The 23,577-nt window shown below is 39.7% G+C and overlaps 1 protein-coding gene and 1 pseudogene across 1 annotated transcript in view; both read right to left on the reverse strand.

Moving 5' to 3' along the window:
• Positions 1-23,577, reverse strand: part of SV2C (synaptic vesicle glycoprotein 2C) — a 455,323-nt gene that overhangs the window by 428,104 nt on the left and 3,642 nt on the right. Inside the window, exons 2-3 of the mRNA XM_032404170.1 lie at positions 15,948-16,109; positions 8,052-8,109 (exon numbers count right to left, since the gene is read on the reverse strand). The gene's annotated coding sequence lies outside the window, so the exon portion shown is untranslated. The remainder of the gene's footprint in view (positions 1-8,051; positions 8,110-15,947; positions 16,110-23,577) is intronic.
• Positions 21,046-21,735, reverse strand: LOC116632017 (annotated as a pseudogene).

Below are 23,577 nucleotides of genomic sequence, written 5' to 3' on the forward strand. Positions count from 1 at the left end.
TCCCATCAACTGATTTTTTAAAAAAACAAAAATCTCAATAGAAATATGGGCAGAGTATAAATAGGCAATTTGCAAAAGGATTGTTCACATTTTCTATTTTTACTTATGTTAGAAATAGATGTCAGTTTGGTAAATTGTGTTCACTAGGAATTAAATTATTTCACTTATTTTTTAATTCAATGGAATGAATTCTTATAATACTCTCTTATATATTTTTAATGTCTATAGGATCTAAAGTGATGTCCCATTTTAATTCCTGATATTGGTAATTTGTAGCCTCTCTCTCTTTTGGTCAATCTTTCTGGCACAGAACCAACTTTTGTTTATGTTGATCCTTTCTACTATATGTTTGTTCTATTCCATTAATTTCTGCCTTTAACTTTATTATATCTTCCTTTTTCCTTTTTTGGATATAGCCTGCTGTTCTTCCAACTTCCTGAGATGGATATTTAGGTCATTGATTTTTGCCCTTCCTTGTTTCCTAACATATGCATTAGGGATTATAATTTTCTTCTAAGCAAGGCTGCATTCCTAAACTTATAAAGTAATTACAGTGATCTGCCTAAACATGAAGCTAAAGTCAGTTAACTAAGTGAATTAATTTTTTAATAGCAATGATAATGGGAAGATAGTGGCAAAGGAGATAAAACAGACAAAAATGGCAAGAGCAGAGACTGACCATAAATGAGCCATGATTTCAGGAAAACAAAATAAGATAATGAGAAAATTTCTCCTACATGTGAATCAGATTTTGTCTTTATTTCCTCATTAAGGAAAGTAGTCTCACAACGATGCTCCATCCTCTTTTTTTTTTTTTAAAGATTTTATTTATTCATTTGAGACACAGAGATACAGAGAGAGAGAGAGAGCATGAGCAGGGGGAGAGGGAGAGGGAGAAGCAGGCCCCCCGCCGAGCCAGGAGCCTGATGTGGGGCTCGATCCCAGGACCCCAGGATCATGACCCAAGCCGAAGACAGCCGCTCCATCCTCTTTTAATGGAACTAATGCTAGTTTCTCCCAAAGCATTGAGATTACCATACACGATCCCTGAGGTAGCAAGCATTAGAACAGGTTGTAAAATCATTGACCAGAGTTCAAAATGTGACAGAAAGGGAGGGGCATTCCTATTGATATACTCTGAAATTTTAATGCAATTGACAAATTACAGAGGAACAGAGAAAGAAGACCATGATAACTGAAAGAGGTTCAAATCTACCAGCAAAACTATCTACTGGTTGGAATAGAACTCTGTCAAGCCACAAACAAACACACACACTCACACACACGTACATACGCACACACGCACACAAGCATGCACACCAAAGAGTTTTCAATAAAAGGGAAATACTACACTGGAAACTATGACCTTCTCCGAGTTCTATTTCCTCAAGTCATCTGATAGTGGGGTATCCTAAGACTCTGTCCTGACTCTGCTTTTCTTCTTGATTTATATTCCTGCCCTAGATGAGCTTATCCAATTTCTTGGCCTTAAATATCATTTCCCAAATGTATATCTCATTCAGATTCCTCTCCCAAATTCCAGACTTGTACACATAAGCATATAAAATAGACATCTCCAATTTAGGATATCCAAAACTGAACTCATCTCCTCTAAAATCTGCTCTATATGCAGCCTCTTTCATCCCAGTTAATGGAAATGCTATCTTTTTTCTTTTCATTTTGAAGTAATTTTAGGCTCACAGAGAATTTGCAAAAATAGTATAGAGTTCCTGAGAACCCTTTCCCAGCTTCCCCACAAAAGAACATCTTACATAACCATAGTACAATTATAACAACCAGGGAATTAGGATTGGTGCAATACTATTAACTAAATACAGACCTTACTTGGATTTCACTAGTTTTTACATGCACTTTTTAAAAAACGATTTATATATTTATTGGAGGGGGGGAGTGTGGGAGGGGCAGAGGGAGAGAGAGAATCTCAAGCAGACTCCCCTCTGAGCGCAGAGCCTGGCATGGGGCTCAATCCCATGACCCCAAGATCATGACCTGAGCCAAAACCAGGAGTTGGACACTTAACTGACTGAGCCAGCCAGGCGCCCCGACATGTGCTCTTTCTTGTCTTTGGTACATAGTTCTGTGAAATGTTATCACATGTTTAGATTTTTGTAGCCAGCAGTAGATACAATGTATAAAGAGCTGTTCCATTACCCCAAAGAAATTCCCTGGTGCTACCCATTAATAGTCACATCCTCCTTACTTCAGCCCTAATCCCTAGCAACCACAGATTTGTTCCCCATCACTATAATTTTATCATATCAAGAATGTTAGGGTACCTAGGTGGTTCAGTTTGTTAAGCGACTGCCTTCGGCTCGGGTCATGATCCCAGGGTCCTGGGATCGAGCCCCACATCAGGCTCCCTGCTCCTTGGAGAGTCTGCTTCTCCCTCTCCCTCTGCCACTCGCCCTGCTTGTGCTCTCTCTCTGTCAAATAAATAAATAAAATCTAAAAAAAAAAAAGAATGTTATATAACTGGAATCATATGGTATGTAATCTTTTGAGATGCACTTTTTTCACTTAGCATAAGCTAATACCCTTGACATCATCCATCCAAGTTGTTGCGTGTAGTCCTCTTTTCTTTTTTTCTGAGCAGTATTCACTTATATAGAAATACTACAGTTTGTTTATCCATTCACTTGTTGAAGGACGTTTGGATTATTTCCAATTTTTGCCTGTTACAAACAAAATTATTATGGATATTCATATACTGGTTTTCATTGAATATAAAGTTTCATTTCTCTAGGATAAATATCTAGGTGTGGAATTACTAGGTTATATGGTAAGTGGATAATTAACCTTATAAGAAACTACCAGTTACCTGTACCCCAATGTTTATAGCAGCAATGTCCACAATAGCCAAATTATGGAAAGAGCCCAGATGTCCATCAACAGATGAATGGATAAAGAAGATGTGGTGTATATATATAATGGAATACTACTCAGCCATCAAAAAAATGAAATCTTGCCATTTGCAACGATGGAACTAGAGGGTGTTATGCTAAGCGAAATAAGTCAATCAGAGAAAGACAATTATCATATGATCTCGCTGACATGTGGAATTTAAGAAACAAAACACAAGATCATAGGAGAAGAGAGGAAAAAATAAAACAAGAAGAAATCAGAGAGGGAGACAAACCCTAAGAGCCTTTTAAGCATAGGAAACAAACTGAGGGTTGCTGGAGTGGAGGTGGGTGGGGGGGATGGGGTAACCAGGTGATAGGCACTGAGGAGGGCACTTGATGTAATGAGCACTGGGTGTTCTCTGCAACTGATGAATCACTGACCTCTACCTCTGAAACTCATAATACATTATATGTTTATTAATTGAATTTAAATAAAAACAAAAACAACAAGAAAGAAAGAAACTGCCAAACTGTTTTCCAGAGTAGCCATGCCATTTTACATTCTTGCCAACAATGTATGAGACCCAGTTCTTCACGTCCTTATCAGCACTTACTATTGCCTGTACTTTTTATTTTAGGCATTCTAATACATACACTGTAGCATCTCATAGTGGCTTTAATTTGCATTTCCCTAGTGGCTAATGATGTTAAGCATCTTCCCATGTGCTTATTTGCCATTTTTGTGGGAGTATCTGTTCAAATCTTTTTCTCATTTTCAAACTTGTTTGTTTTCTTCCTGTTGAGTTTAAAGAGTATGTGTGTGTGTGTATGTCCACATACATAAATATCCTTTTGGGATATGTAATTTGTAAATGATTTTCCCCATACTGTCACTTTATTTTCATTTTTTTTTTTTTTTTTTTAAAGATTTTATTTATTTATTTGACAGAGAGAGACAGCGAGAACAGGAACACAAGCAGGGGGAGTGGGAGAGGGAGAAGCAGGCTTCCCGCTGAGCAGGGAGCCCGATGCGGGACTCGATCCCAGGACCCTGGGATCATGACCTGAGCCGAAGGCAGACGCTTAACGACTGAGCCACCCAGGCGCCCTATTTTCATTTTTTTAAGATTTTATTTATTTATTTGACACAGAGAGAGTGCGCACAAGCAGGGGGTGTGGCAGGCAGAGGGAGAAGCAGACTCTCCACTGAGCAGGGAGCCCGAAGTGGGGCTCAATCTCAGGACCGTGGGATCATGACATCTCTATTTTCATTTTCTGAATGGTGTCTTTCACAGAGCAAAATTTTTAATTCTGATGAAGTCCAATGTATAGAACTTTTATTTTATGAATTGTGCTTTTGGTGTCATGTTTAAGAACTCTTTACCTACCCAAGGGTCATGAAGATTTTCTTCTGTGTTTTTTTCTAAAAGTTTTATAATTTTATACATAGATTTATGGTAAATTTTGAGTTAATTTTTGGGTACGAGATATACTACACTCAGACCAAAAATTCTGAAGTTACCTTTGACTTCTCTCTTACACTCTGTATCAAAACCAAGTTCTACTGATTCCCTCTTCTTGCCTGTTCCACACCTGGCCCAACACAGTTATCTTTCATCAACTTAAAGCACGAGTCTCTTAATTAATCCCCATTTTCTTTCCTTGTCCTGGAGAGTCTATCCTCAATACAAAATCAACATACAGCAATCTGTTGCATTTCTATACACTAATTATTAAGCAGCAGAAAGAGAAATTAAAAAAACAATCCCATTTACAATTACACCAAAATAATAAGATACCTAGGAATAAACCTAACCAAAGAAGTGAAAGACCTATAGTCTGAAAACTATAAAACACCAATGAAAGAAATCCAAGACAACACAAAGAAATAGAAAGACATTCCATGCTCATGGATTGGAAGACAAATATTGTTAAAATGTCTATACTACCCAAAACAATCTATAGATTTAATGCAATCCCTATCAAATACCAACAGCTTTTTTCACAGAACTAAAACAAACAATCCTAAAATTTGCATGAAACCACCAAAGACCCCAAATAGCCAAAGCAATTTTGAAAAAGAAAAGCAAAGCTGGCGGTATCACAATTCCAGACTTAAAGTTACATTACAAAGCTGTGGTAATCAAAACAGTATGGTCCTGGCACAAAAAAAGATACATCCATCGATAGAACAGAATAGAAAACCCAGAAATAAACCTACAATTATATGGTTGGTTAATCTTCAACATAGCATGAAAGAATATCCAATGGTGAAAAGACAGTTTCTTCAACAAATGGTGTTGGGAAAAGTGGTCAGATACATGCAAAGGAATGAAACTGGACCTCTTTCTCACAGCATATACAAAAATAAATTCAAAATAGATTAAAGACCTAAATGTGAGGCCTAAAACCATAAAACTCCTAGAAGAGAACACAAGCAGTAATGTCTCTGCCATTGGCCATAGCAACGTTTTTCTAGCTATACCTCCTGAAGCAAGGGAAATAAAAGTAAAAAAAATTATGTGACTACATCAAAATAAAAAGCTTCTGCACAGTGAAGGAAGCCATCAACAAAACTAAAAGGCAACCTACAGAATGGAAGAAGATACTTGCAAATGATACATCCAATAAAGGGTTAGTATCCAAAATATACAAAGAACTTATAAAGCTCAACACCCAAAAAACCAAATCATCCCATTAAAAATGGCATAAGACATGGACAGACATTTCTCCAAAGAAAATATACAGATGGCAAACAGACACATGAAAAGATGTACAACGTCACTCATCATCAGGGAAATGCAAACCCAAACTATAATGAGACATCACTTAACACCTGTCAGAATGGCTAAAATCAAAAGCAAGAAACAAGTGTTGGTAAGGATGTGGAGAAAGGGGAACCTCTTGCATTGTTGGTGGGAATGCAAACTGGTGCAGCCACTGTGGAAAATAGTATGGAGGGTCCTCAAAAAGTTTAAAATAGAACCCTACAATCCAGTAATCACACTACTGGGTATTTACCCAAAGAATATAAAACACTAATTCAAGGGATACATGCACCCCTATGTTTATAGCAGCATTATCTACAATAGCCAAAGTATGGAAGCAGCCCAAGTGTCCACTGATGGATGAATGGATAAAGAAGATGTGGTGTGTACACACACACACACACACACACACACACACACACACACAATGGAATATTATTCAGACATGAAAAAGAATGAAATCTTTCCATTTGCAACAAGGATGGAGCTAGAGGGTATAATGCTAAGCAAAATAAGTTAGAGAAAGACAAATACCATATGATTTCACTCACATGTGGAATTTAAGAAACAAAAGAGCAAAGGGAAAAAGAGAGAGACAAACCAAGAAACAGACTCTTAACTATAGAGAACAAACTGGTGGTTACCAGAAGGGAGGTGTGTGGGGGATGGGGGAAATAGCTGATGCGGATTAAGGAGGGCACTTGTCAGGATGAGTACCAGGTGGTTATATGTAAGTGTTGAATCACTATATTGTACACCTGAAACTAATATAACACTGTATGTTAACTAAATTGGAATTAAAATTTAAAAATAATATTAAAAAAAAGACTTTGCTTCCATACCATCTTTGCAATTAGGTCTATCCTGATCAGTCTAAAATTTCCACCTGCTATACTTGTCACCTCAAGCACTCCCAATCATGCTTACCTTGCTGTACTCCTGTATATTTCCATAGCACTTATCATCTCCTAATGTATCTCCTAATTTACCTATTTATTATATCTATTGTCCTATTGTCTATCCCCACCCTGCTAGACAATAACCTCCATGAAGACAGAGCTCCTTGTTCACTGACAACATCCCCTGTGCCCAGAAGTGCCTGATAAGGCTTTTTCTGAATGACAGAATGATGGCATTTCTTAAATCAGTGATTCCCAAAGTATGGTCTGAAATCCTTTGGGGTTTCCCAATTCCTTTCAAGGAATCCACAGGGTCAAAATTACTTTCATAACAATATTAAGATGGTAAGTGCCTTTTCCACTATATTGACATCTATGCTTGACAGTGCAAAAGCAATGTGGGTAAAACTGCTGACATCTTAGCACCAATCAAAGCAGTGGCACCAAACTCTTTGTTGTATTATTCTTCATTGCCATGTGCTTGCAGATAAGAAAAAAAAAAAAAAGCCAGTTTCACGTAAGAATGCCCTTGATAAAATACTCAACCCTTGAGTATGCTCCTTTTTAACATTCTATGTTATGTTCTCATAAAGCACTTCTGCTCTATACCAAAGTGCAATCGCTGGTTCAAGAAAAACAACCTGTGTGAATATTTAAGTTGTGAGCTGAACTAGACACGTTTTTGATAGAACACCATGTTGTCTTGAAAAAACAGTGGCAAAGTATGGTTATTTGGATTTGTGTCTTGGTGGACATTTTCACTTCACATTCTAGTTACTTTAAGGAGAAGAACACAGTAACCGCTGCCAATTACAAGCTCTAATCTTTCAATATAAATTAGGATATTGGAAACTCATATCCTATACCATGTGCTTGTAAGCTTCCCAATAATTAGATCTTCCTGATCTAACTTCTAATACTGTAAACATAAGTGGATGTAACCCACATAAACAAAAGCTCTTTGAATTTTTCCATAATTTTTAAGAGTTTAAGGGGTCCTGAAAACAAAGCTTGAGAACAGATGATTTGTCTCAATCATTGTGTGACCCTCCTTGCTTTTTGCAACCTAGGTGTTTCCACGGATATGTTAATGGCAGAACTCATACGACTCTGAACTTCTGCACTAAAAGGTTCCAGCCCACTGCCCCTGTACAGATTATTCATTTTTGCTGTACAACTATGGATCACTTTTAAGGTAAGGCAACTATAGCTGAGATCATTGCTTGGTGGCAGTGAGAGGTCTTGGTGATTAGGAGAGAACAGGGATTTGCCACAAGACTGACCATCCTATAATGAACCTTTGAGGTTTCCAAGGCCAGACATCAACTGAAATCTCAAGGCTTTCCGACAAATTCTCAAAGGAATTACAAGTACTATTTGATTTACTGGACAGCATAAATACTGCACATCAAGAAATGCTTTTCGTGTTTGGGAGTCACTTCACACCCTAATCCCCTAACCCTGGAAATAAAGTTGCACATAGGAACTAAAATTACAAAAGAGTATATATATTTACTCACCAGCTTTCACAAACTCATTGGAACTGGATGCCAGATGAAAATATTCAGGAGTAACTTCCTGTAAGTAAACATAAATATGAGCTATCTTTTTTTCTCAGGGGTGTTGTAATGCAAGAGCCATTGAAAACTTGTCATAATTTCACACCTATTCTGGTTTCAAAAAACATCTTGCTGATTGATATTAAATCAGTTTTTATTGTATTTAAGGAGATTTTTAATCGAGCTAATTTCTCAAAAATTTTTCCTGATACATTTTCTCATTTTCATATTCAGTTTCTTGCCAGTTCTGAGTAGGTGTTTTAGTCGGAACTCTTTCTACTGCTGGTGCTAGAAATCTAAGTTAAACTAAACTGAAGAGGAAGAGGAATTAGCTCACAGAAAAACAGGCCCTGATGTTGAGCTCAAGCACAGCCAGATCTAGGGACTAAAGTCTCCAGGACTTTTTGTCTCCACTACTTGTCTCTACTTGGTTGCATTCTGCATAGAATCTCTCTCCACCTAAGGGAGTCAAAGGAGTGACCACAGTCATGCCCAGTCTTTTATTATCAAATTAGCAAGTGAGGCAGAAAGAGAATTTCATTCTCCCAGCATCCATAATCATTCTCTCTCCTTCCTTCCATCCCTCTCTCTCCCACTTCCTCTCCCCCCCACCTCTCTCTTTCCCTCTCTCTCTCTCTCTCTCTCTCTCACACACACACACAGGTTGGCCATGACTGGGTCATGTTTCCACTTCTGTGTGCTCAACCAAATAGTGTATTAAGATTGTCCCACCCTGGTCACATGTTGCCTTAGTCAGGGTTCTCCAGACAAATAGAACCACTAGGATATTATATATGTTATATAATATATATGTGGAGATCCATGATGACGAATTAGCTCATATGACTATTGAGGCTGAGAAGTCCCACAATCTGCTGTCTGCAAGCTGGAGACCCAGGAGAGCCAGGGGTGTTGTTCCAGTCCAACCTCACAGACCTAAAAACCACAGGAGTTGATGGTGTAAATCCCAGTCCAGGGGCAGAAGACCGATGTCCTGGCTCATGCAAGAATCCTCCTTTCCTCTGATTTTTGTTCCATTCAGGCCCTCAATGGATTGGATGAGGCCCACCCATGTTGGGGAGGGCAGTCTACTTCACTTGGATGTATGGCTTCAAATGCTAATCTCATCCAGAAACACCCTCACAGACACAATTAGAAGTAATGTTTAATCTGGGCACCCCTTGGCTCAGTGAAGTTGACACAAAAAACTAATATATATGCCAACCCTGTAAGGGTATGTGGATATGTGAGACCCCACTGGAGAAAAACCTCGAGGGTCAAATGGATTTGGGAAGAAATGGATCCACACACAAAAAAGATGCTAGCCAATAAAAAGAGCTCTCTGCTACAACATACAGAATCCCTGTTTATTTGTACTCACTGCTCCCATAGACAGTATAAAGTTTTCATAAATAAGCAGTGCTTGACATAGTATTTTTCAGAATCATTACTCTATAATTTTAAAAACTATCTGATTTGAGGGACTGGAGTAAACCGACACTTGAAAATCAATCACCCCTCACTTATCTCACCGCAGCTGACTATTCAAGACAGAATACATTCAAATTGGCAGTAGTTAAATAATTATAAAAGTAGAGGGCTGAGTTAGACAATTTGCTGGATAACTTATTCGGGAAGTCAACCAGAAAAGATAGGCAATGTGGATCTACTTAATAGGAATTGAGTTTTTCCTCCAGAAACATTACAGACCAATGTTTCTAGATACTAGTATATCGCTAAAGGAAACTCACAACCATCTCTTGATTTTGTGAAAGGATTTCAATCTAACATGGAACCAGAGTTTATGAAATGGAGAGTCTCATGCGTGTGCCATTGGGAAAACAAAATTTGAAGAACCGAGAGACTGATTTCCCATAAACGCCTGATTTACAAAAGACTCAAATATATCTCCAATGAGATCCATGGATCTCACTGAACATCCATCAAGAATCTCTCCCTATTGGGGAGCGCCTGGGTGGCTCAGTCAGTTAAGTGGTTAAGCGTCTGCCTTTGGCTCAGGTCATGATCCCAGGGTTCTGGGATGGAGCCCCGCATTGGGCTCTGTGTTCAGCAGAGAGCCTGCTTCTCCCTCTCCCTCTGCCTGTCCCTCCCCCTGCTTGTGCTCTCTCACTCTCTCTGGCAGATTTTAAAATAAAATCTTAAAAAAGAGAGAGAGAATCTCTCCCCTATCTTCAAGCCAATGAGCTTATTGGCTGGACTCCCCCTTCTTTGCACTCCTTGCCCATAAATACAAACCCCTGCAAGCCCCCAATGGATTCACCTATAGCTTGCTACAATTCGTGCTTCCCAAATTGCAATTCCTCTACTGTTCCAGAATAAACTCAATTTCAGGTAATTTGAGCTTCCCTCAGCTTACCTCTTTCTTTAGGTTGTCAATTTGTTCTCAAAATGCAAGTCTACAAATCACAGGGGCCACTCTCATGTCAAGGTCTCCATCTACAGTGGCTATTGAGGGTGACGCACCTTTACCGCCTCCCCATGGCCACTTCAGGGCAAGAAACCTGTTAAATTAATTAAACGAGGCCACGTGATAGGCAGCGTCAATGCTGTGGCCAACTTCGTAAGCAAACCAAAATCTAAGTTTGTAAATGCCTGAAGGTTACAAAATTGAAACCTAAGTTCAACCAATCACAAACAGCCAACTAGGCTTTAAGCTAGAGCCAATCAATCATTTCCTTACCTTGCTTCCGCCTTTTCTCTGTAAAAGTCTCTCCCCAGCTCCTGTCTGTGGCTAAGTGCTCCTGACTACTTTTCAATCGGCACTGCCAGATTCCTGTTGATTTCTGCTCAGATGAACTCTTAAATTGTCTACTATGTAGCAGTTTGTCTTTTACCGTGCCTTACTTCTACCTCACCTGGAACTGCATCCCTTCACCCGCGGGCTCTCTGTGGCCGCCTAAGCCCCCCACACGCACCAGGCAGGCAAGTGCAGGGGGCGGAAATCCGAGCACTGCGCGTGGACCAGGAAGGTGGTCGTGGTGACTGCGCGTGCGCTCTACTGTCTGCCCAGGGCCCAGCCCGCCCACCCTCCCCAGCTGGCCACAAGGGTGGCTGGCTGCATCGTGCACACTCTGCACTGCCTTCACTACCCATGTATCCTTCGCCTGCTTATTTGAATCTTTGTCCCAGGACCTGCTTCTAAGAAAAGACGCAAACAGATAAAAAACTTTAAAGAGCCATGTCTTAAGAGAGGCATCCATGCTTTTCTTACACTTTAGTACACAGGACTTCCCCCGCAACAGCTTTATTGAGATATAATTGACAAGTAAGAATTGTATATATTGGGCGCCTGGGTGGCTCAGTCGTTAAGCGTCTGCCTTTGGCTCAGGTCATGATCCCAGGGTTCTGGGATCAAGTCCCGCATCAGGCTCCCTGCTCAGCGGGGAGTCTGCTTCTCCCTCTCCCACTCCCCTTGCTTGTGTTCCTGCTCTCCCTGTCTCTCTCTCTCTCTCTCTGTCCTGGGAATGAGAGAAAAAGGCCTATAAATATACGCCCTTGATACATGCAGGACAACATTTAGAGTCACCCTCGCCCCCCCTCCAAAACAACGTGAAAGAATATAAAATAAAGTTAGTGAGGGAATAACCAAGGTTATCTGGCTCCTTGTCTCCACCCTCAATCTTCCTAAATTTAAATGAATAGATTAGAAGTCAATGGGTATGAGAGAGGGGAATGGGAGGAGAGAGGAAGCATTTAATAGATGGCCCCATCATTTACTATATGGCCCCCAACTGCTGTGCTGCTTCATTTTCTGATCTCCTCCTTTGGTCTATGCCCTTTAATAAACCTCAAGGGCAACACCCCTTGGTGAAGTGACATGCATAATTATCACCTGTAGAAGGTGTAGATTATATTCTATTTGTTCTGCTTAAGATGGCAGGAAATCAAGCAATATATTTTGAAAATATCATTCACTCAGTTAAAAGAAAAAAGGCAGCTCTTGAAAAATTACTCTAATAGATCCTTCCCCACAAAGTCATAGAAGCTATTTATATTGTGCTCTTCCATTTCTTAATTAAATATTTTAAAGGCTAGTCATAAAGCACTTGTGTTTCACATATACTAAGTATTTATTCAAGTGATGTTTGGCAAGTACTATACTAAATGAGCAATTTAAGAACAGAAGGTATTTTACTCACAATTGGTCATAGATATTCAGTATAAATATAAATATACAAACAAAAGCCTACAAGTATTATACTCCTGTCACAAATAATCAGACTTTAAAATATCAATTTACCTCAATAGTCCAAGCAGCTCATGAAAATTCATTATCAGGGAGGAACTGAAATGAGTCAGGAGAACAATGTGTTCTTTGTCTTTTACCTCAATTTTCTTTACATAATTCCTAATTTTGTGATGAGACATCTTGGAATATTGATTACTTTCTTAAAAATTTACTGGTTGCTTCAGTACATGCCAAAGATTCCATCAGGAATTTAAGAAGTATACAGGAAAGAGAAGTTGCAGTAAATTCGTTATAAATCTTAACTTGCAAAGAAAATTATTTACTGTGGAATAAGTAATCTTTACTTTTTGGGAATCTGCCAGTTTTCAAAGCAGTAACACTCCCAAGACACTTCACACTTCAGAAAGAGGACATTTGGGGCACCTGGGTGGCTCAGTTGGTTAAGCAGCTGCCTTCAGCTCAGGTCGTGATCCCAGAATCCTGGGATTGAGTCCCACATTGGGCTCCCTGCTCAGTGGGGAGCCTGCTTCTCCTTCTCCCTCTGCCCCTCCCCCCTGCTCATTTTCTCTCTCTCTCTCTCTCTCTTTCAAATAAATAAATAAAATCTTAAAAAAAAAAAAAAGAAAGAAAAGAAAGAGGACATTTGATCCAGTGTTGATAGCTGTAATTCCATGGATTCAGAGCGACTGTACTTTCTCTGAACCCACCTTTGGATACAGTGGTATAGTGGTTACACCACTACAACTAAAAACGGTGTGTCTCCTGATGACATTTTTTTTTTTTTTTGATGTTTTAAATTATATCAGTAGCCTCCCAAAAATGTACAGTTTCCCTCTAGGGAGTCTGTGACTGTCTTTCCATCAGAAGATCATTGACTAACAGATTGGTTGCCTAAGAATATATGTACATTGACCCCCCAAAACCAGAGATTGGAAGGAGCGTAGAGCAAGTTTACTTAGTTATGAGGATGGAGTCTTGTGGCCTCTAAATCTCAGCATGACTCCTCATTGTCATGGCCATATTATTCACTTCTTGTACCTTTCTTTCTGTGGTGATGGATGATTCCATCCAGTTTATATGTATTCTGGTTTCACCAACCATTGCTTAGGATTAAGGGACTGTTGCTACGATGGCTCCCACACAGGTAAAGAGCCAAAAGGTTAGTATTGCCTCAACCTCCCAGCAAAGGACTAAATGCTTCCCTCCTTGAATGATAGTCATGGTGACTTCCCTTGGCCTTATGAATACAGACATGAAAGCCCTAAATAAAATATTAGCAAATCAAAGCCAACAATATGTAAAAACGGTTAATGCACAGCAGCAACTACAGTCTTAGGTATTTACCCAAGAGAATGAAAACATATATCCATAAAAAGGCATATATGAAAGTTAATAATAGCCCAAACTGGAAAGAGCCCAAATGTCCACCCACAGGTGAATAAACATTGTACATTTATACAATGCAATGGCACTCGGTAAAAAAAGGAACAAATTATACTGATAAACAAACATAACATGGATGAATTTCGCAAACATCACACTGGGTGAAAGTGGCCAGGGTGAAGGTGCATACTCTATATTCTACTTATTTGAATTTCCAGAATAAATTAAAAGTTATCTATAGCAACTTTAAAAAATCAGATCAGTGTTTCGTTGAAGTGAGGGCTGCATGAATGTTTAATTCATTGGGGATACTACAACAAAAACACCATAGACTGGGTGACTTAAACAGTAAACATTTATTTCTCACAGTTCTGGAGGGTGGACATCCAAGATCAAAGTGATCAATTCAGTATCTGGTGAAAGCCTGCTTCCTGGTTCATAAATTTGGGGATAAGTTGTAAAAATTTTATCATGTTATAACCTCCTGCCCCATCCTTCTCAACAGTTATTTCTAGATTATCTTCTCAAGAGTTCCCAAGAATAAAGAGGGATTCTGTAACTCGAAGGGAAATGGGGTACTAATCAGACAAAAACAACGGTTTTCTATTTGGCTTTTCTAAAAGATTGGTACTTTGCTAAATTACTCTTTGATATCAAATTTCAGTGTTTCCTGATATGACATTCAAATCCTAGTTCCGAACATTAAAATTATCTCTCCCTTATTTATAGAAAGCATGCTTCTTATAGATATAAATATTAAAATGACTTTATTTTTACTGAGTTGCAGTTGCTTTATCTTATTTATTGGATCTTTAATCAGGTCCAGGTTACAAGTATTATATTGTATTCTTTCTTTCCTCCTTTCTTGTTTTCATAAGAAAATTTCCCAAGATTCATGGTACAATTTTTATAAGTTATCCCAAAATTTATGTCTTAAAAATATATATATATATATATGTCCTCTCATTCCTTGTTTCTATCAAGGTTTTAAGTGGCAAACAACAAAATCTACCTTGGCTGGGTTAAGAGGAAGAAGAATTAATTAAAGGCTAGTAAGTATTTCACAGAAGCTGAGAGGGCTTGAGACTAGGCTTGGACGCTGAGCAGCTGGGAATAATATCCAATCCCCTGCAGGAGCCACGACAGCTCAAACGCCCCTGCTTGTCACTGGTCAGCCCCCCCACCACCACCACCATCACTTGCACAGATGGGGTCCAGCTCATGCTGTGTGATGCTCAGGAGTGGATGCCAGAAACTCTGGCAGTAATGCCCCTAAAGAGCCCAATGCCTTCGTTGCCACACTTGCCAAATAACACATTCTGCATGCCTCCTTTCTCCCACTGCTCATCTCCCAATCAAAGTCACAGGCAAGTGCATCTGATTGGTGGAATCCAGGCCCCACATCTCTACCTTTGCTGCACGGGAATCTGGGAAAGCCAGCTTTCAGCTTCAACCTGGGAAAGGGGGACTCATAAAAGAGCATGTTTGCAAACATTAGAAGAGTGTTCAAAGGGTGCTGGGCGATCAGAAATGCCCACAATGACAAATGTCCACAATAAGCCCTATAGGAGAGATTTCTCCCTGTTAGTGAGTGCTTCCTCTATCTTACAGTTCCAATAAATACTCATCAACTGAAATGTGGAAGTGATGATACCTGACAAATATTACACAGTGTGCTACTTCATAGGAGAATAGGGTACTGATAACAGAATAATGCAATTGTCCCTTATTTCACCATATCTCAAATTCAGTGGGACTTCAGCTGGAATCCCAACTTGGAGGCAACAATGATATCTGTAGGCATGGAGAAAAATGTGCACAAATCATTAACTTGCTCCAAAATTCAACCATTTTGTAACTCAAAAAATACTGCATATTGAGAAGCAGATTAATCTCTTATTTGATAGGTAAGATGCTCTGACCATTTGAATTGTAAATAATAATTGTGCCTTTTACAGCTATTCTCATATTTACAAAATAATATAACATTAACTTTCAATATGATCACTTCTATTCCTTTATATAAACGCAAAATTGACCCTTGTCTGCCCAGATACATACCTATTTCTCTCTGTGTACCTGTTGACAGCACAAATAATAAAACTTTTTTTCACTTTTCCCTGTCAGCCGCAGTGATATAAATCATGGCAGTCTTGGGATGTCTGATTAAAGTACAGAAAATTAAGTTCATTTATCGCCCTTGTAGTAAATTATTTTCTAAATGTTTTCTTGGCAGAATCACTGCATTGTTTTTCCTCGCTTACCTGCCTGGATGGCCATGCCGATGTGTGTCACACTGCCCCCTGGTGTGGCTGAAAGACTCTTCCTTCCATTCTGTGGAAGCTACCAGAGCAGGGAATGCGCACAGACCCTGTACTGCTGAGTCATGCCGCAGGCTGGGCTTTGTTCTGAAGGGATTTGCAGGCCTACATAAGTGAAGAGAGGTTTGGATCAACAGCAAACACAAATTATTGTAGAGAGGACTGGGAAAACTGTTATGTACTCAACATTTTTAATTCAGCAAATGTTTATTTAGGGCTCACTGCACATAGGTCTGTGCTTGGTCCCACAGGTGACACAAAAAGAAGTCACAATCCCTGCCCCCAGAGGACCTAGCAATGTGCAGCATATACACAGCACAATACAATGTGAGTTAAGCAGACGGAGTGCATGAGGTGGGAAGAGATCATAAGAAATAATATTAAAACAAAAAACCAAAAACAGAAACAAAGATAGGCTTCCTGGGGGGAGTAGTATTTGAGATAGGCCTTGAATAAGATTTGGGATTTTATGGGTGGCAATTGGGAACTGAGGAAGAAGAGGGAAAAAATCCATGTCAAAAGTAATAAAATAGGGGCGCCTGGGTGGCTCAGTTGGTTAAGCAACTGCCTTCAACTCAGGTCATGATCCTGGAGTCCCAGGATCGAGTCCCACATCAGGTTCCCCACTCAGTGGGGAGTCTGCTTCTCCCTCTGACCCTCTCCCCTCTCATGCTCTCTCTCACTCTCTTTCTCTCAAATAAATAAATAAAATCTTTAAAAAAAAAAAAATAATAAAATAATAAATTAAAACCTCTAATTTTAAAAAAGTCTTGGGGCACCTGGGTGACTCAGTCGGCTAAGCCACAACTCTTGGTTTTGGCTTAGGTCATGATCTCAGGGTTGTGAGATGGAGCCCCACGATGCCCAATGCCCACCCTTGGGGCAGAGCCAGCTCGAGATTCTCTGTTTCTGCCCCTCCCTGCCTCATGCGCATGCCCTCTCTCTCTCTCTCTCAAATAAATAAATAAAATCTGAAAAAACATAAGTCTTATTTTATTTTTATCTTATTCCTTTTCATCAGCAAAGTGTACAAGAGAAAATTTACAGTTTTCACAGTTACCTAGGATTAGAATTTTATTATTAGAAGGGAAAGATATTTAATTAGCAATACAATTGAATTTTCTTTCCTTAAAAAGTAATTTCTAAAGGACAGTGTTAGATAGCAATACTTCCATTAAATTTTCTTCAAACCCTTTTTTGCCTCAAAAAAAAAAGATAAAAACCCTTCCATATAGATTTTCCATAATTTTATTCAGACAGGATTATTTGTAATTTAAAATAATTTAGATTATATATTCATATTACATTAATATATATCATATATCCACTGGCCATAAGTGAATTAATATCTGTTAACTTTTAAAGCTCTTTTTAAAGAAACGTGGGTAATCTATGTGACTTGATTCTTAGAAATTCAGCAAATTGACAACATCCCCTCATTTATTCTCATGGTGAACTTAATGCCTTTATACTGTGTATGTTTTTGTCAACATCTTCAATTGTAATTTCAGTTATTTGAATTATAGTCTAGATAGGGTTGTCATGGTATTTTGCAATCTTATTTAAATTTGATTTTACAGAAGAGCATGTTTGGAAAAAAAAAAGAAGAGCATGTTTTGGCATAAGTTTTTCTTAGAATTTTATGTGTTTACATACATTTGATGAGTATACAATGTCATAGAAAATAAACGAATGACTTTTAAATTTTCATTAAAATAGTCTCAAATATCTGCCCACTCATCTTGGGAAAATAATGATCCATGTAATTTGAATGATAACCAACACAAAGTTCTTTTTAAATATAAAATTCTATCAACCCAGAGCTTAAAAAAAAAACTTTTTATTTTTTTCATGTTAACAGAATCTACATATTTTTTAAAGGGTTTATGATAGAGCTTGCTTTATATACTATCAGGATTATGTACCTTATATATCTCAGTGGATAAAGATGACACTCGAGGAAGATTGCAAAATCTCACTTGTCAAAGTCATTCTCTTCTGGTGTTTCAAGAAGATAAATAACTTTTAATTGACTTGCTTTTATATACTTGCTTTTTTCTTATTAATAAAAATTCTAAAGGGCAAATAACATTCTAAAAAATAATTCTTACACTTTGCAAGTAAATATATAATACAGTATTGTACTTATAATAATGGTTAATATTATATCGCAATTCCCCATATATCACCCAACTGTTGTGAACGTATTTCTCGTCTCATGATTCAATTATGCAGAATTTTGTAACAGCTAAGAACAAAATACGTGAAATGGCCTCGCACATTGCTTGATACATAACTCAGGTTATGTATGGAGTTGAGCACCCCAAAATGCAAGGATATGCCCTTTCCCCCAGAGTGGAAATCACATCTGTTATTAATATGGCATTTTACTATTTTGTAGGAAGAAGCTCAGCTCAAATTTAAATTGTTTATCCAAGATTCACACATGTGTGACCAGAGGAGCTGTGAATATTATCAATAGTGAAACAGTGATGGGTACTTCAGCCGGGTATGTGTACTGTACATCTTTTGACTCATGGAATCCTCACAAGAACCTCTAAAGGTAAGTAATAATATTGCCTGATGATTTTGCACTTAAGACAAGTGACACACACAGAGGTTAAGTAACTTGCCCAAGGTCACACAGCTAATAAGGGGCAAAGGTGAGGTTCAAACCCAGGAAACCTCTCTTTGGGGCCTGTGAGCTTAACCACTACTCTATAATACAAGAGTCTGTTTCCAGAAAGGTCTTTAAAGGAGTATTAAGGAAGTCCAGGCACAGAAAGACTTGCCAAGGACAAAGGGCCAATGTGAAAAGAAGAAAGGAATTTTGAATGTTGTTTTTACTACACTCTGTGTAACCTGAAACAAGGCTCTGGGAAATGGAGCCCTAAATGTGAACAAATTTAGGGAGAGGAGAATTAATTAGGGTAACATTAGCTACTGTACACATAAACCTCAAATTTTTAGTAGCTTAGAATAGTAGAAAGCCACTTCACAGCTTCAGGGACGGCAGCTTTGAGGCAGGGAACAGATATCTGCTAAAAGCTATTGGATGTGACACAAACTGGCTTTCAGGGACAGACCCCCACCACAAAGAGGACGAATTAGGACCACCTGGGGCTACTTAGAGGAGGAGGTAAAAAGCTGAGCTTCAGTGAGTGGATTTGTAGGGGGGTGAATATGTTGCAGTCAGCTGAAAAGAATAGAGGGAACTAGGGTGAAGAGAGGAGACTTCCAAGCCCCAGGACCCCAGAGGTGTCCAAGGTGGACAGCTGTCAGAACAGGGCTCCATAGTCTTCAGTCTGGAAAGGTATCTTTGGGACTGAGGAAAGAAATGGACTTCAACGTTCAGAGCACTAGATAGGAAGCCGGCAGGTCCTGGGCAGAGCCTTAGAGATGTCTGATTGTGACCCCGGTGGAGAAGGCTGAAGCTTGGAGCCAGACAGAATGCTACTCACAATTCAGAGGAGGACCTGGACTGACCTAAGCCAAAGTGTGGCCCCAGAAACAGAGCATCAGTATCACCTGGGGACTTGTTTGAAATGCAAATTCTTGGGTTCCACCCCAAGAGTACCTAATCAGAAACCCTGAGGGTAGAGCTCAGCAACCTGTGTTTTTAGTACACCATTCAGGTGATTTTGAGGCAGGCGAGGGACTCAGAAGACCCAAGGGATTGGAGGGGGATATATAATGGGGATTAATATCAGACTGAAGACAGACCCTGAGTAGTAAGCAGCACGATGGAGGCTATGATCTGGGAATCCCAATCTCCTTTCACCAATCTTCCAACATATTTGGAAATGGGAGACCCATCAAGACACAGACACAGACCGTATAAAGTGAGACCAACATTTCAACTTACGCCATAAACTTGTGTGAGATCAGCAGGCACAGACGCTCACAAGGGGCTGGGATCATGGCAGCGCTGGGTGATATCTTAGAGCAGGAAACATAGATGGGTTTCATGTCTACTCATCTCCTGTCATCACCCCATCGATTCCCCGTGTTCCATACGCTTTCACTAGCCCCCTCTGGGTGCACTGCATAGCCCCACTCCCATAACCATGTCCTTTTCATCGCGATCAAGATAAACACACAATGAAATTTTGTTCATTCACTGTTACTTCTCCTCCTTATCAAACTCACTAGTATGGCAACAGTATTATTTTCTACTTTATTTTATTGCTTGTGAACGACGACGTTTCAGCCCCATCATAGAATCATAACTGAGCTGATCTTGGAGTAACAATATTTTCATTTTCTGTAGAAAGATGCATTTCAACTTACAAACAATACATTTACAACTGAACTTTGGAACATGTTCATAGATGGAAGTTGGAATGATTGGCATGACCCCTCACAAACTGAAACAGAAAAAAAAATCTATACAAATGGTACTATCAAGGAGATGAAACAGGTTCTACCACAACACTCCAAATCTGCTCTCAAATGCTGGATCTAGCTTCTCTTTCCTTCCCTCCATTGAAAAAAGAGGGAAGAAAAAAAAGAAAGGAAGGAAGGAAGGGTGGGAGGGCATGATTTAGATTTGCATAGGTTCTTTTTTTTTCTGATACATGGATAAGCTTTTATTTACCTACTAAAGGGAAAACCAATGTTCACTAATTTTCCAATAGTGAAGGTGTTTAATTTACTATCTACCTTTAAAGGCTTCAAATAAAATATAGCTAGGAGAATACTCAAAGAATGTAGATTATAAAACTCTCCAGATAATTAATGGTCATAATAATATCAGGACTGCAGTTAAAAAAAGCAATTTTCCGTAGTTTACTTGGAAATACAGATAAACAGTACCAAATCTATATAGTAAGTTGTAATAGGCAACTGTAAGCAAACAATATCAAAGAGTATAACTTTTTTTAAAATTTTTATTTTAAGTAGGCTCCACACCCAACATGGGGCTTGAACTCATGACCCTGAGTTCAAGAGTCATATGCTCTACCAACTGAGCCAGCCAGGCATCCCTCAAACTGTATAACTTTTAAAAATTAACCTGAAGTTGTTATGAACTATATGAAAATCAATACGATTTTTCAAGTTCTCCCAAAAGCTCTACAAAATTAGTGATGTACCATTCCGCGTTATCTTTTATTTGTTGTCTGATCATATTTCCTCCAAATCCAATGGAGACATCAGCAGGAGGACAGGCTTCCATGTCTACGGCTCCATCTCCAATCATGACTATTTCTTCAAAATGAAATTTTTCCTTCACAAGTTTAAAAACTTTTCCTTTCCCACCAGATTTGGCTGTTGGCTGCATGTCCTCAAAACCTGCATAGTCACCATCAAAGCAGAAGTTCAGCCTACTGGCAAATACGTTGTTTGATGGGATACTGAGCTTTGAAGCAGCATGCTCTACAATGCTCCTAAAGCCACCAGATAAGAGGAAAACCTGAACATTTCGCTCTTGCAGGGGACTTATCAGCTCCCTTATGCCCAGGTCAGGTATGGAGGGTGCTCTACTATGAGCACCCTGCTCCTTGGAGGGCTGGTTCAGAGCTAAGCACTCTGTGAGGGCAGCCGTGAAAGGCACTGCCCCACCCATGGCTCACCGTGTCATTTCTGACAGAGCATCCTCAACTCCACAGAATTTGGCTAGCTCACCAATTCCATCTTCTCTGATGACTGTGCTATTCACAGCAACACATACTGCATCAGCTGAACAGAAAAGTTTCCTCAACTCTGAATGGGAGACCATCCTTGGAAGAATTTTCCTCATTTCTCCAGTGCTGGAGTCCTGGGAAATGACACTCTTCTCTTCCTCTTCTTTCCTGAATAAAAATGCAGCATCAAGTTCTGACTACAAACTTCTTTATGAGAGATCTTGTGAGTTCTGCAAGAGCAGGAGCCTGCACGCGGCTGCTCCTTCCTGGGCCCCGTCCCCTGCTCCTGGGCTTCTGCAGCTGTAACCTCCGGACTGCAGGGGGCCAAGGGCTGGCTCGGAGGTTCAGTCCCAGAGTCCGGAGAGAGGTGACCTGTGCAGACCTGCAGAGCTTTTATCAAACAATCATATGAAATCTGCTGGTAAGTGCGGTGGCTTCTGGTAGGTTTTGCATCTGCTTTCCTGAACTCCAAATGCATAGATTCTTATCACTGGGCTGAATTACCCCCGATCTGCAAACCCATCTCTGAAGCCCTAAAGACCCAAGAATACAGCATCTGTGTAGTACTCAAAACATCAGTGGGACTCACTAAACTTGTTCTCTGAAAAACTAATTAATCCTGCCTCTCGCAGCTAGACCTAGATGGTTTTATCCTGGAGAAAGAAATGCTAAGGGTAGGGAAGATTTTACATGGCTAGAGGATGCTAATGGAGAGGGTCCAGGATGAGTCCCTATAATTAGGAAGAACAGAAGGCTGATGGGGAAGCTAAGAAATGAACTCGCTTCTGCAATAAAAGGGCCAGGGAGTGCTGGGTAAGAAAATGTAACTGTGGAATCCAGGGTATCAAAATATCCCGAACAAGCAAATTTACTCCACAGCAAATACCTGCCCCCTGCACAGTACGGCCATGGCGCCACATCTGTAGACCTCAGTGCCCATGGTGCCCGCTACCACCCTGTCTGTGTCTTGGCTAAGGGACAGTCTTTCTCCCTCTGCTCTGCCTCACTTAAATGTGTTCTATGAATCCATGGTTTTGGCTCTCAGTGTGTGGAGGATTCTATGAAGACTGTGTGGTCCAGCTACAGAAGTTCTACTAGGGGACATGCACTGTGAGCTTCTTGCCCCCAAATAATCCACCATGTTCTTTGCACACCTTCCTGATGGAACACAAATTCCACCTTCAAGTCATTTTTCTGATTGAAAAAACAAAACAAAACATTGTTTCCAGAAGGCCAGTGTTCACAGCTCACAGGGAGAGGAGTGCTCTGGAGACGGGTTCCTCTCTCTCTGTATAGATTAAATTATTACGACAGCCACCTGTGACCGGGAGAAACAAAATCCAGCCTTAGGGGCTGTAGCAAAGGCAGGTACATTTGAACTGAGGAGTAGCTGGGATAAGAAAGAAGGGAAGAACATCTGTGAGTCTGGCAGTCTGGTGGAAAAATAGGGAAGATTATGGCAGCATCTATCCAGATAGAGGCCCTGGCAAGGGCTCTGACTCTGAAATCTCCCCATCTCCACCCCTATTCCTTTCCCTTCCTCTGGACTTGCCTTTCTCTTTCTGTCTCCAGATTTGCAACTCAAGAAAAGCAAATCTATTTCTCTTTAGATCTAATTTATCCCTCCATAAAATCACAGTGATGGGCTAAATTACAGTTGCTACCCTAGGACAAGTCATCAGCGTTAAAGATTCCCAGGTTGAGGAATGTTCCCTTAAAGTCCCAGTTAAACAAGTCATAGGGTAAGGAGACAGAAACCCTTTTAGATGAGTCAGGGATGACCTGAAAAAGAAACAGGTTTTGAATCAGTCCCCTAACCCAGGTTTAGCAAAAATGACATGGGTTTCAACTCCTGCCACCACGAATAGTAAGTGTTCCCAACAGGTACCAAGAGCCATGTTAGGTTCATGCTGACTTCTTGGAAAAGGTTAAACACCAAATCTTATGAA

Source organism: Phoca vitulina, unplaced genomic scaffold (assembly GCF_004348235.1).
Source record: "Phoca vitulina isolate PV1807 unplaced genomic scaffold, GSC_HSeal_1.0 scaffold6, whole genome shotgun sequence".
Taxonomy (NCBI): Eukaryota; Metazoa; Chordata; class Mammalia; order Carnivora; family Phocidae; genus Phoca; species Phoca vitulina.